This window comes from Rhinopithecus roxellana, chromosome 19 (genome assembly GCF_007565055.1).
Source record: "Rhinopithecus roxellana isolate Shanxi Qingling chromosome 19, ASM756505v1, whole genome shotgun sequence".
NCBI classification, from domain to species: domain Eukaryota; kingdom Metazoa; phylum Chordata; class Mammalia; order Primates; family Cercopithecidae; genus Rhinopithecus; species Rhinopithecus roxellana.
In genome coordinates, this window is record NC_044567.1 from 47,738,803 (window position 1) to 47,751,992 (window position 13,190).

The following is a 13,190-nucleotide window of genomic DNA, read 5'->3' on the forward strand; positions in this document are numbered from 1 at the left end:
CTAGGCACTTGAATCTTGGACTCGATCCCAGGCATAATGAGGAGCCATTGAAATAATCTGGGGCTGGTGAACAAGAGTCATCAACTGTACAAATCAGCAGCATTGTTCCGGGGAAAGCAAGACTTAACCAGCACCTCAGCTGTATCAGTTATCAAATACGCATTTACTCATAAAGAGGGCTGGTTTCCTACTGCCACCTCTCGTTCCAGCCTGCTGCAGGCTCCAGATGGGAAACACTCACAGAGCTATGGGAGCAGGGGACACCCCTAACTCTGTAAGAGCCCGCAAGAGGGTGATGGAAAAAGCCTTCGCAGGCTGAAAACCCAGACTCAGAGCTCTCCAGACAGGCAAAGGCGGGAAAGGGCCTTCCAGGCAGAGTGAACCGCAGGAGGAAGCTCAGGGCGCATGCGCAGGAATTTAGGCTTGAGAGCTAGGAAACGGCCAGGCGTTCATGAGGTTTGTCTTTTCACATTTTCTGTCACTCCCTATGAGGTTGGTTTTTAATGAGCTATTTTATAAATCATCGATGCACTTCAGACATCGATTTCAGGGCATCCCCAGACAGACCCAATCAGAACTTCCAGGTGATGTCTTTAATCTGACGACTTTGGGAAATGTGGCTTTAGTCTAGACACAGAGTTCTCTAATGTAGTTGCTGGCTAAAGTTGTATGCAGAGGGTCCACCCACACTGTGGAATCACAATCAGTCCACCAAGTGAGGGAGCTGCCTGACAAAGGGAGTGGTCCCTGGGTCACTCTAACCTGTCAGTTTGGTGGGGCTGGAATGAAGGCGGGCTAGTCCTACCCAGGAGGTGCAAACAAAAACTGAAAAATGGCAAGACAGACTCATCCAAGTTCTTTCTGGGTGTGACTGAGACTGCACCAATCTCAGACTTCTGCCATTCCTGAAGCCCTCTCAGTAGGGGCCTCTGTCCTTGCCAAGAAGCTAAAGACTGGGTGCAGTGGCTCGCACCTGTAATCCCAGCACTTTAGAAGGCTGAGGTGGGTGGATCACCTGAAGTCAGGAGTTCGAGACCAGCCTGGCCAACATGGTGAAACCTCGTCTTTACTAAAAATACAAAAATTAGCCGTGGCAGGTGCCTGTAATCCCAGCTACTTGGGAGGCTGAGGCAGTAAAATCACTTGAACCCAGGAGGTGGAGGTAGCAGTGAGCTGAGATCATGCCATCACAGATCCAGCCTGGGTGACAAGAGTGAAACTCCATTTCAACAAAAAGAAGCTAGAAAGAACTGGAAGACCGACAAGTCAGAACGGAAACTCACGAGGTCTCTGGGCTTCTAGGGGTGCTCACTGTTCCTCAGGGCTTCCTCTACTGCTCCTCCCCTTTCTCCCTCAACCCAGGATGTCTTTCCCCCTATAAATGAGAACTCCCCACTCCTCAGCCCTCACTCTACAGTTAGCCTGAGGATGCAGGCAAGAAGCTGTTGGAGCTTGAGGGAGGGGAGGAGGGAGGGAGATGCATGTGGTGCTAGTGTCTTCATTCTCTGAGCTGGATAGGGACTAACTGCAGGGCAGCCTGCTACCAGCAACACTGGTTTGTCTTGAGTCAGTCCTATGTCCTAAATAAAAAGTGGTCCCCTCTGGATTCGTGGCTGGCCCTGGCACTTGCAGCTGGAGAAGGCATGCAAACACTGAGGATGCGCAGTGCTGGTTTTCAGATGGTAACATTGGTTGCCTTTGTCTTGGAGTACCCTCCCCATCCCACTTCATTTACTTAGCAAACATTGATTTGAGGCCCTGCTGTTCTGGGCCTGGGCCCCAGAGGAAGAAAGGCACGACCCCAGACCGTGAGTGTTCTCTGAGAAGCAGACAGAGGCAACGCTGCTGTGAGAAGCAAGGAGAGGGCTGAAACGGTCCTGAGGACAGCAAGGAGGGCACTAACATGGAAGACAGGCAGCAAAGATGTCTGAACTGGGTCTTGAAAAGCCAGCCAAGCTGCTCACCCCAAAAGAAAGTTTATTCAGGCTGAACAAACCAGCCAGAGGGAAGAGATTGCAGTGAGATTTCAGGGCTAAAACGGAAGTGTTTACAGATCTCCCTTCCCAGAGACCCTCACGGTTGCCCCCCACCCCAACCCCAGAACTCCCACAGTACCTCCCAAGGGAGAATAAACAGAAAAGGCCCCAAGGGGAAGTTTTTTGTTTTGTTTTGCTATGTTTTGTGACAGAGTCTTGCTCTGTCTCCCAGGCTGGAGTGCAGTGGCGCGATCTCAGCTTCCTGCAAGCTCTGCCTCCTGGGTTCATGCCATTCTCCTCCCTCAGCCTCCCCAGCAGCTGGGACTACAGGTGCCCGCCACCACACCTGGCTAATTTTTTTGTATTATTAGTAGAGACGGGGTTTCACTATGTTATCCAGGAAGGTCTCAATCTCCTGACCTCGTGATCTGCCTGCCTCAGCCTCCCAAAGTGCTGGGATTACAGGCGTGAGTCACTGCTCCGAGCCAAGGGGAGTATTGCTGGATGCAGGGTGGTGGGGAAAAGCTGGTCAGTCTTCTGATGAAGCGGGGAGTGGGGAAGGGAGCTGGGCTCATTCCTGGCTGTTGAACTGTGCGGTGCCAGAGCTGGGCCCTGTGGAGCAGTTAACTCCACAGAGAGTCCTGAGGGCTTGGAGGGGGCTTTCCCTCAAATCCCAGCATCCAGACCGCTTCTGCTCTGCCCACCAGCCCCGCCAATCCTGGCAGCCACTCATTCATTCACTAGTTTGTTGAATTAATAGTGAAGGAGCACCTTCTCCTAGAAGTTAAATATACAGCCACGGATAAAACAAAGATGAAACAAAGACCCCACACGCCTTCATTCTAGTTGGGGAGACAGAGAATGATCAAACGAGGAAGGGAGGAAGGCAAGCAAGAAAGGGAAAGGGGGAAAAGGTGGACCCGTTCATGTGGGAGGGAGAGGCTCAGTAATAGCGGGCATGGGGCAGAGGCCTGAAGGAAGGGTGGGAGGCGGGAGGGCGGAAGAGGAGGAATCCCAGGAGGGAGAGAGCAGCACCTGCAAAGGTCCCGAGGCAGGCCTGTCCCCAGAGCCCCAAGGGTGGGCCAAGCAGGAACTCACTGTGCACAGAGAGACCCAGAAGGGTTTAAGAGCGCCAGCTCTGAGCTCATGCATGCCTGGGGCCCACTGGTTCCTAGCGGCCTGCATTTTGGCAGATTGCTTCAACTCCCTAAGGCTCAACATCCCTATCTGTAAAATGGGAAGAATGGTGCTACTGCACCATGGCGTTCTACGTACTTTTTCTAAATCAATGGCAGCTATTATTAGGATTATTATAAACACAATGGATATATGTTCAATAGTGAGTATTAGCACTTTCCCAAAGGAGTATTCCAACAAGATAGACACTAAATTTCTAAAAACTTTTTTGGTCTTATAAAAATATCTTAAATTACACCGACAGCAATACATGCCATGTATGGGGTGTGTGGGCATCACGTACTGGCAATCACAAATCACACTCATGCCTTCCCTGACTCCTCGCAGGCGAGGCTTGCCCCCATTATTCCGGAGCTGCCTTACAGGCACCAAAAGCAAGGCCCAGAGGAGCCAGGAGCTTGGCTGTGTCTGGACAAGACAGTCTCAGAGCCAGAATTAGGCTGCAGTCATCTTCAGATGGAAACAGAAAGTTTCTCTTTGAATTGACACTTCCTTGCACTTTCTTTCCATTTGAGTAAGCAGAAGCCTTAAGAGCTGAAGTCTTTTTCAGAGAGTTTGGAGCTATGGTGAGTGTAAGGAGACAGCCATCTCCCTTTTCATATTTGGTTTTGAACTTGAGTCCCTGGGAGATCCCTCGGTGACTGGCTTGGGTCTTTGGAAGGGTCTCAGGGATGTGAGCAGGTTGTAGCAATCCCGCTCTGGCCCCCACCCTGCAGGACAGCCCAGGCTGGGCGATGGATGCCACAGCTGATCTGGAAAGTTCTGCTCAACTGCCCCCCTGCCAGCCCCTCTCCAACCTTTGTGGGAGCCATTCCACTTGGTCCATGCTTCCTGCCGCCCAGCTCACACCCCTCATCATCAGAGCACAGCATGACCCAGCTCTCTCTCCTGCAGGACACACATAAGCCTCCCTGCCCTGCTTGGTCCAGTGTTCTCAGCTCTCTCAGAGCCCAGTTCATCCTACCATGGTGGGAGAGATCAGTGCAGACCTGTTCTAGAGGAGCCTGCCAGAGCAGGGGAAGAAATAATGACGATAAATAAATCAAGTGCTTATTTATTTATTTATTTATTTATTTATTTATTGAGACAGTCTCACTCTATTGCTCAGGCTGTAGTGCAGTGGCGCGATCTCAGCTCACTGCAACCTCAACCTCCCCGGGCTCCAGAGATCCTCCCACCTCAGCCTCTCAAGTAGCTGGGACTACAGGTGTGCGCCACCACTGCTAGCTAATTTTTTTATTTTCTGTAGAGACAGGGTTTTGTCTTGTTGCCCAGGCTGGTCTTGAACTCCTGGGCTCAAGCGATCCACCAGCCTCAGCCTCCCAAAGTACTGAGATTACAAGCATGAGCCACCTTCACCCGGCCTGAGTACTTAATTAAAAGAAAAAAAGAAAAGCCTCGGAGGCCAAAGGTGAAGCGCTGGGTGGAAGTTGACCTCCAAGCAGGGAGCAGACAACCCAGCACCAGCCTAGGCTCCACATGGGGCTGAGAGAGGGGAAAGGCCACCGACCATCCCTGCTCCATGGGGAAGGCAGCCTCTGACTGTGGCTGACGGGCTGGCAGATGGATAAGGACTGGCTGGCAGGAATGGGCATCCAGCTGCCTCTGCTGCTCCTGTGAGCCAGGGATGATGGTGTCAGTCAGGTCTGCATGGCCATCAACAGGCCAGGTGGCCGGGTCGGGGTCTGTCAGCTCCAGTGGCTGAAACACACAACAGCATCATCAAACCTAGTCTGAGATAGTCATGAAACAGATTTAGAAAAAGACATAGTGATTTTGTTTCCTGTTTGCTTTTTCCAAAAACATTCCTCTCTAATTGATGTATGACAATAGCTCTCACTTATTGCTCATTTAATGTGTGGCAGGTCTTTTGCTAAATTCTTTTCATATGTGTATTAGTTCATTTAATCATTTATATGTGTATTAATTCATTTATGAGGTCTTTTCACTGTCATCACTATGTAGATAAGGAGTTTATCTCCAGGGAAGTTAAAAACTTTACCAAATAACTTGACCAAGGTTTAAATGGAGGTCTTACCCAGAGTCAAGTTTAACCACCAGACTGTCTCTACATTTTCTTTAAACAGCTCTTTGGGACGGGATTGACCTTGCTGCAGGGTCTTCCTCTGATTCCCAATTCTTTCGATTCAATCCACATTTAAATCAGTCCTCCTGTTTCTGCCAAAAAAACCAATGTTTATAATATTTAAATATTTATTAAGAGTCTCTATCTCTGCAATGGTATGTTTCCCGGATAATTTTTCTGATGAAACCCAGAAGAGAGAGAAAAAGTTAAATATTGATTGAAGCCCATATTGTGACAAGAATTTTGCTGGATAAATATGTTTCTTTTCTCTTTTCTTTTTATTTTTTATTGATTGATTGATTGATTGATTGATTGATTGATTTATGAAACAGAGTCTCACTCTGTTGCGCAGGCTGGAGTGCAGTGGTGGGATCCTGAAAATTTTTCAAAATATTAGATCACTAGCTACAGTTTAGAAATCCTTCGTCATAAAGAGAGAGTTTTGATGAAATGGAATTTTCTGTAGCATCCATACTTGCTTACATTTACCAAAGGTTACACTGTTCCCACGTATCACGTTTTGCTGGGCAATTTACCTTTGCTCACTAGGCATTGGCCAGTGGAGAAATGGTTCACATTTGACAGAGGCCTAAAGCACACAATGCATCTCTACTTTAAGTTTTCAAGAAAAAAGCCTGCCCAAACTTTAAAAATCAGATAAGAAACACAGAGAATAGGGACTACCATAAAATCATTTACACAGCTAACTGGGATTAAAGTAGACCTCAGAGCTTTTAGCGATATCGCCTGACCTCTGCTGGACACAGTTAGGATTGCATAGCTCCCAGGTCCTTGAAAGTAACCAGCAAAATAAGAACCTACTAAAAAATTCAAGAATTAGCCGGGCGAGGTGGTGGGCGCTTGTAGTCCCAGCTACTGGGGAGGCTGAGGCAGGAGAATGGCGTGAACCTGGGAGGCGGAGCTTGCAGTGAGCTGAGATCGCACCACTGCACTCTAGCCTAGGTGACAGAGCGAGACTCCGTCTCAAAAAAAAAAAAAAAATTTACAGAATGCCTCATCTAAATCCCTCATTTCAGAGATTAAGACAGTAAGATTCAATGAGCTTATGTGACCTACCAAAGAGCACACAGTTACTTATGAAGTACTAGTACCTAGTACCTAGGTACTAGGACCAGTACTTAGGAAGTACTAGTACCTAGGTACTAGGACCAGTACTTATGAAGTACTAGTACCTAGTACCTAGGTACTAGGACCAGTACTTATGAAGTACTAGTACCTAGGTACTAGGACCAGTACTTATGAAGTACTAGTACCTAGTACCTAGGTACTAGGACCAGTACCTAGAAATGTATTATTGCCCAAAAAACCACAAATGCAAATGTTGATTAACTTCATTGGAATGAATAAATACTCTTTGGATTAAAAGAAATAAGACTGCCCAGGGTTAAAAGGACCGTTTCTTTCAAGAACGAACTCTGCCAGTGTCCCTGCAGAGACACATGGAACCCAAGGGAGGCACCCAAAGGTCTCTGATGCTTCTTCAGCCGGGAGTTTCAGGTCTCCCTATTGAGGCTGTATCTAGAAGAGAAAGCTGAAAGACCACTGAAATATGTAGTCAAATTATTCCACACTTTAATATCTCCAAATGCACAGTGTTAACTAAAGGAGTATAGAGTGTTATATTTGAAAGAACATAAGCTTTGCAGCCATGCAGTTAGTGGCTGCTTACTAGCTGTGGGAGCTTAAGTAAATGACTTAACCTCTCTGAGCTTCAGTGTCCTCAACAATAAAATAGGAATCATTTTGGTAGTTTTCCAGAGAGTTGTTTGAGAATACATGAGAGTGTGTGTGTGTGAAAATCCTCAGCATAGTACCTGGTGCTATAGGCCAAGGGGAGTGATAGTGTTTGATTTCTTACATGAAATTAAATATACACCAGATTTTTTTTAAAGACTGGGTCTCATTTTGTTACCCAAGCTGGAGTGCAGTGGCACAGTAACAGCTTACTGCAGCATTGAAGTGATCCTTCCACCTCAGCCTCCTGAGTAGCTGGAACTACAGGCACACGCCACCATGACTAACTAATTATTTTTTCTTTTAATTTTTTGTAGAAACAGAATCTTGCTATGTTGCTCAAGCTGATCTCAAACTCCTGGCCTCAAGTGATCCTCCTGCCTCCTACCTTAGCCCAGCAAAGCACTGGGATTACAGGTGTGTGAGCCACCACGCCAGGCCTAAACCAGATTAAAAAAAAAAAAAATTGAGACAAGGTCTCACTCTGCTGCCCAGGCTGGAGTGCAATGGCTTAATCTTGGCTCATTGCAGCCTCAACCTCCTAGACTCAAGCAATCCTCCCATCTCAGCCTCCCAAGTATCTGGGACCACAGGCACCACCACCTCAGCTAATTTTTTGTATTTTTTGTAAAGATGGCTTTTGCCATGTTGCCCAGGCTTGTCTCAAACTCGTGGGCTCAAGTGATCCAGCCATCTTGGCCTTCCAAAGTGCTGGGATTATAGGCATGAGCCACCACGCCCAGCCCCTACAGCAGATCTTAATGGTGGAAGTTACGCTAGTTCTGTTTTTCTCACCAAAAAAAAAGTGCTGATTTATACATTTATCATGGAGAAATACTCAATTCCATATCTCAAAGACCCAATAAAATAATCTAAAACGGACAAGACTCTATTCACAAATGCCTTAAAGAGACACTTTAGGCCAGGCACAATGGCTCACATCTATAATCCCAGCACTTTGGGAGGCTGAAGCAGGTGGATTGCTTGACCCCAGGAGTTTGAGACCAGCCTGGGCAACATGGCAAAACTCCATCTCTACTAAAATAAAAAAATTAGCCAGTCTTATAATACAGTCTCAAAATTAATTAATTCATTAAAAAATAAAAATGTTAAAAAGAGACACTTTAAATGTTTTAAAACATCCCCACTCCACTATTTTGTTGTTGTTGTTTGCTTTTTGTGGTTTTGCTGTGCCTTCTCCATGATAAAAAGTGCTCTTAAAACTTGCCAGCTAAATCGGGGGGGCGAGGTTGTGTGTGTGTAAACATTTCATAAACATTTGCTAGGCACATTTCCTTCAAGAAGAGAAGAAACAAGTTTTTGTCAATAAGAAACTGTGGATATGATGCCTCCCTGAGTTAATGAAATCAACCCAGACTATTTTTCGTTGCCATGGGGGAGGGAGAGTACACCCCTGTCCCTTTATGGTATTAGAGATTGTCTAGTCCAGTGTGCTCTATGGAACCCTACAGGAGTCACAGCAGGGCACTATTGAGAAAGTGCCAAGAGGACAGGATTCCCTTTAACCAGAGAAGCACTGCGTGGACCAGTTTTACTTTTCTGCTCCCATAAGGAAAATTTGTTTGCATGAAATTTCTTGTGGCTGAAACATATTTGCTGAACACAGATCTAGGCTCATTCCCTAATTTACATATGAGAAAACTGAGGCCTGGGGAAGTGAAATGACATCACTAAGTTAAAGCAGAGCTGGAAACAGTACTCAACGATCTGTTTCAGTCGGGGAACTTGGTTGCTGGTTAGATGCCAATTCTGGATAACCAAAGTAAAGACTCATAGGGGCTTGCAGAATTGACAGGAGCCCGATAGTCAGGCTTGGAAATGGCTGGAACCACGAGCACGCTGGAAGGCCAAGAAGCTGGAGAGAGTTCACAGAAAGTACGTAAATCATCTCATAATCAGAGAAGCCAGTTTGAAAGGTTGATGCCTCTACTGCCTCTTCTGCAATGCATGGCACCAACCTTCTTATATGGTTTGACTGTGTCTCCACCCAAATCTCATCTTGAATTGTAGTTCCAAGAGTCCTTATGTGTGGTGGGAGAGACCTGATGGAAGGTAATGGAATCCTGGAGGCAGTTACCTCCATGCTGTTCTCGTGATAGCAAGTGAGTTCTCACAAGATCCGATGGTTTCATAAGAGGCTTTTCCCCTTCACTCTGCACTTCTCTCTGCTGCCACCATGTTAAGAAGGACACGCTTGCTTTCCCTTCTGCCGTGATTGGAAGTTTCCTGAGGTCTGCCAGCCCTGTGGAACTGAGTCAATTAAACCTTTTTGCTTTATAAATTACCCAGACACGGGTATTTCTTCACAGCAGCATGAGAATGGACTAATACAGTCTTATTCTAGTGTCACTTGATTTAAAGTCCCAGGAGAGAGTCCGTGATTGGCTGGGCTGAAGTTACGTGCTCACACTCTGGCTGAACTGGAGCCAGGAGAGACAGGTCTGGCCCCTTAAGCATCCTTAGTAGGACCACCAGCCACAATTAGCCACTCACACTAGGGAAGGGTAACGCCCCAAAAGGAATTTTGGAAGGGGAAAGGGATGTGGGCAGCCCAAAGGGCAACTAAAGGGAGCCTGATGGCCCAGAGCAGATCCCGATAATATGGACACTTTGTCTCAAACAGGAAGAGCTGCAGCAGGGAGAAAAGGATCTTTGCTGATGTTGAACATCAACAGGGTAAGCCTCTTTTCTTCAGTTACATTATTGCTACAGTTGTGAGAACCCTAACATTAGTCTCTATACACTCCACCAGCTCATCACTAACTGAAAACTAGTTATTCAATAATCCTATACCCATTGCTGAGCAGCCACTCGTTTAGAATATTACTTTTTTAAACATAGGTGTAGGTCCAAAGTCAGGATAAAGAATAGGTTGGGCCTTTAGGGAAGTCAGAGTTCTCTGGAGAAACAAAACCAATGGAATATATACGCTCAGGGAGAGGGATTTAATTTTACAAATTGACTCACGCCATTGTGGAGGCTGGCAAAGTCCAAAATGTGCAGGGTCAGCAGGCAGGCTGGAGACCCACGGAAGAGGTGCAGCTGAGCCCAAAGGCAGTCCACTCACAGGATTCCCTCTTCTTCTGGGCAGGTAATCATTTTCCTATTGAGGCCTTCAACTGATTGGCTGAAGCCCACCTACCTTATCAAAGATCATCTGCTTTAGTCAAAGTCTATTGATTTAAATGTTAATCTCATCTAAAAAATACCTTTATAGAAACATCTAAAATAATGTTTGCTCAAATATCCGGGTATTGTGGCCTAGCCAAGTTAACACATAAAACGACCCATCACAGACAGGTCTCAGAAAAAGACCTGGAAAGGTTTGAATGACTTTTCAGCCAACTGTAGCCACAGCATGACCTTGGGCAGTCACTTTCCTCTCTGAGCCTCATTATCTGTGAAATGAGGGGTTTGAATTGGGTGGTGGCTAAGGGTTTGGGGGATAAAATGGCAAGGTGAGTGTGAACATCTAGTTTATCTCCCCTCCTGGATTCTCACGGGGGAATTTCCAACAGAGTTTGGGATGGCAGGGACTTGGCTCAGACACGGAAAGGAAAGGAGGCAGAGTGCTCCTTAAGGGGTTTCCTACCCAGCACCCATTTCCTTCTGCCCTACAGTATCCCAGCTTTTATTCAGATTCCCACCTTCCCTCACGGAACCCGTGTGCTTCAAGACTGACCTCACTGCCAGCACCAGGGATTGGTCCAATTGGCCTAAGCGGATTTCTATCCCCAACCATTGATTGTTTCAGGAATCCAGGCCTGAGCGAATTCGCACATGACATCTCCCTGGACACAGGGATGGGTTCACAAAGGGGTTGGAGTCACTGAGTTGTAAGGAGAAGTCTGCTGGCAGCTTCTGGGACATTTCACCCTGGTGCTGAAGAGATCGCTGCCGAAAGAGGCTGTCTTCCTGGGGATGTTGTCAGGTGAGGCTTAGAATTGTGGCAGTCACCTTGCCACCAGCACAGGGGAACCCTGACAGAGCCCTTCTCCTCTCCTGTCTTGGAGGGCCGGGGGCGGGCCGACCCAGCACTGCAGGAGGCCTGCACCGCACAGCCTTCTGCTGAACCGGGCAGCGGATCCACCCCACGGGGCTTCCTCCCACGTGAGCAAATGCAGGAAAGGACGCTGCAAATCAAAGACGACCATCAGGGAGAAGCAGGAGAAACTCCCCAACTTGAAGTGAATGTATCAACATTTCAGAAAAAGTAGAAAGTGGATGTTGCTGTTTAATCTGCTCAGCATCCCTCCCCTACCTCTTTTGATAATTGGCCTCAGCAGGGTGGGTGGCTCACATCTATAATCCCAGCACTTTGGGAGGTTGAGACAGGTGATCTCAGGAATTCCAGACCAGCCTGACCAACACTGGAAAACCTCGTCTCTACTAAAAATACAAAAATTAGCTGGGCGTGGTGGTGCACACCTGTAATCCCAGCTACTTGGGAGGCTGAGGCAGGAGAATCGCTTGAACCCAGGAAGCGGAGGTTGCAGTGAGCCAAGATCACACCACTGCACTCCAGCCTGGATGACAGAGTGAGACTCTGTCTCAAAAAAAAATTCTGTCTCAAAAAAAAAATTCTAATAATAATTGGCCTCATCCATTGGACACAGTTCTGGGAATGACACCGAGGCTAGGCCAATCAGCCTCTCCTGAAATGTTTCCCTGAAGCTGGAAAAGAGAAACTCTATCCAGAATTGAAAGGAGGTGAATTTGACGCTACTAGTGTTCCTGTTTCTAACCAAGGGACACAAATCTAACTGCAGAGGGAGGAAATGAAGCCAGTGAAGCCAGGGACAGATGAGAAAGAGAAAGAGAGAGAGACAGAAAAGCACCTGGTTCCAGTCTCTCTCTGAGCTTCCTGGAGATGTCCTGGTTTCATCACCTTCCCCAGTATCTTCCCGGTAACGTTCCCTTTCTCCTAAAGCCACTTCCAGCTGGGTTTTTATTTCTTGCATTTGACGTGTTCTGGCAAGCGGAGCTTCTGCTTCATGTTTTCTTCCAGTCAAATGGAAGGGACCATTGACCGATACAGAGCAAGAAGTCCAAAGGAGGAATCACTCTAGATCCAAAAAGATTTTCATGGAGAAGGAAACTACATAGAGGCAGAAATGCCAAACACTAATTTAGTGTAGACACACAAGAAATTCACCTAGAATGTAGAGAAGAAATATGAAAACTACAAAATCAAGAGTGATGTGTGGAAGATTTGTTCAAGAGATCCAATGTAGACATACGTACAGACCAACAATCCTTTATGCAAAACCCCTGGAGTCAGGTGTGTTCCAAAATTCAGCACTAGAGGATTTTAGAAAGATGGTGTGGGGCTTGTGCTGATATTATATACACCTCTCAGCAGAGTCTAGGTCAGTACCCTGTAATCAAAACCATCAACACTTTTGTAGGAAAACACAGAGGGAAATAAAGACGACAGTCTCACATCACGTTCGGTCAGGGTTTACTGCCAAATACGTGTTGCCAACTCATGGGAACATTTTGGGTTTTCAGACTTTAGAATTTTGGAATTGTGGCTAAAGGCACCTGTAATAGAAATCCCAGAAGAAAGGCACAGGGCAGATAAAATAGAAGCAATAGCCTGTAGCAGGAGGATTGCTTGAGGACAGGAGTTCAAGATCAGCCTGGGCAACATACGAGACCCTATCTCTACAAAAAATATTTTTAAATAACTGGGTGTGGAAGCACATGCCTGCAGTACCAGTTACTAGGGAAGTTGAGACAGGAGGAGCCCTTCAACTCATGAGTTTGAGGCTGCAGTGAGCTATGATCATGCCACTGCACTCCAGCCTAGGCAACAGAGCAAAACTCTGTCTCTCTAAAATTAATTAATTAATTAAAGTAAAATAAAAATAAGAGCAATTAAAGAGTCAAGCAGGGGAAAACATTCAAGTGAATATAGCAAACTTTGAAGCTCAAACGGTCACAGGGTGTTGGGCTGAATTAATTTAAACAAGGTTTAAATGCAGTCTGATCACATTTTAAATTTGAAAAATAAGAAAAAACACTATACGAATTTGGAAAATTCTAATGAACAATTTACTGTATCGATTTAATGTCTCCATACTAAACTTTGTACCCCATACACAGTAAATATCATTTTCTCCAAACATATAATCAGTATTTATAGAAACTGA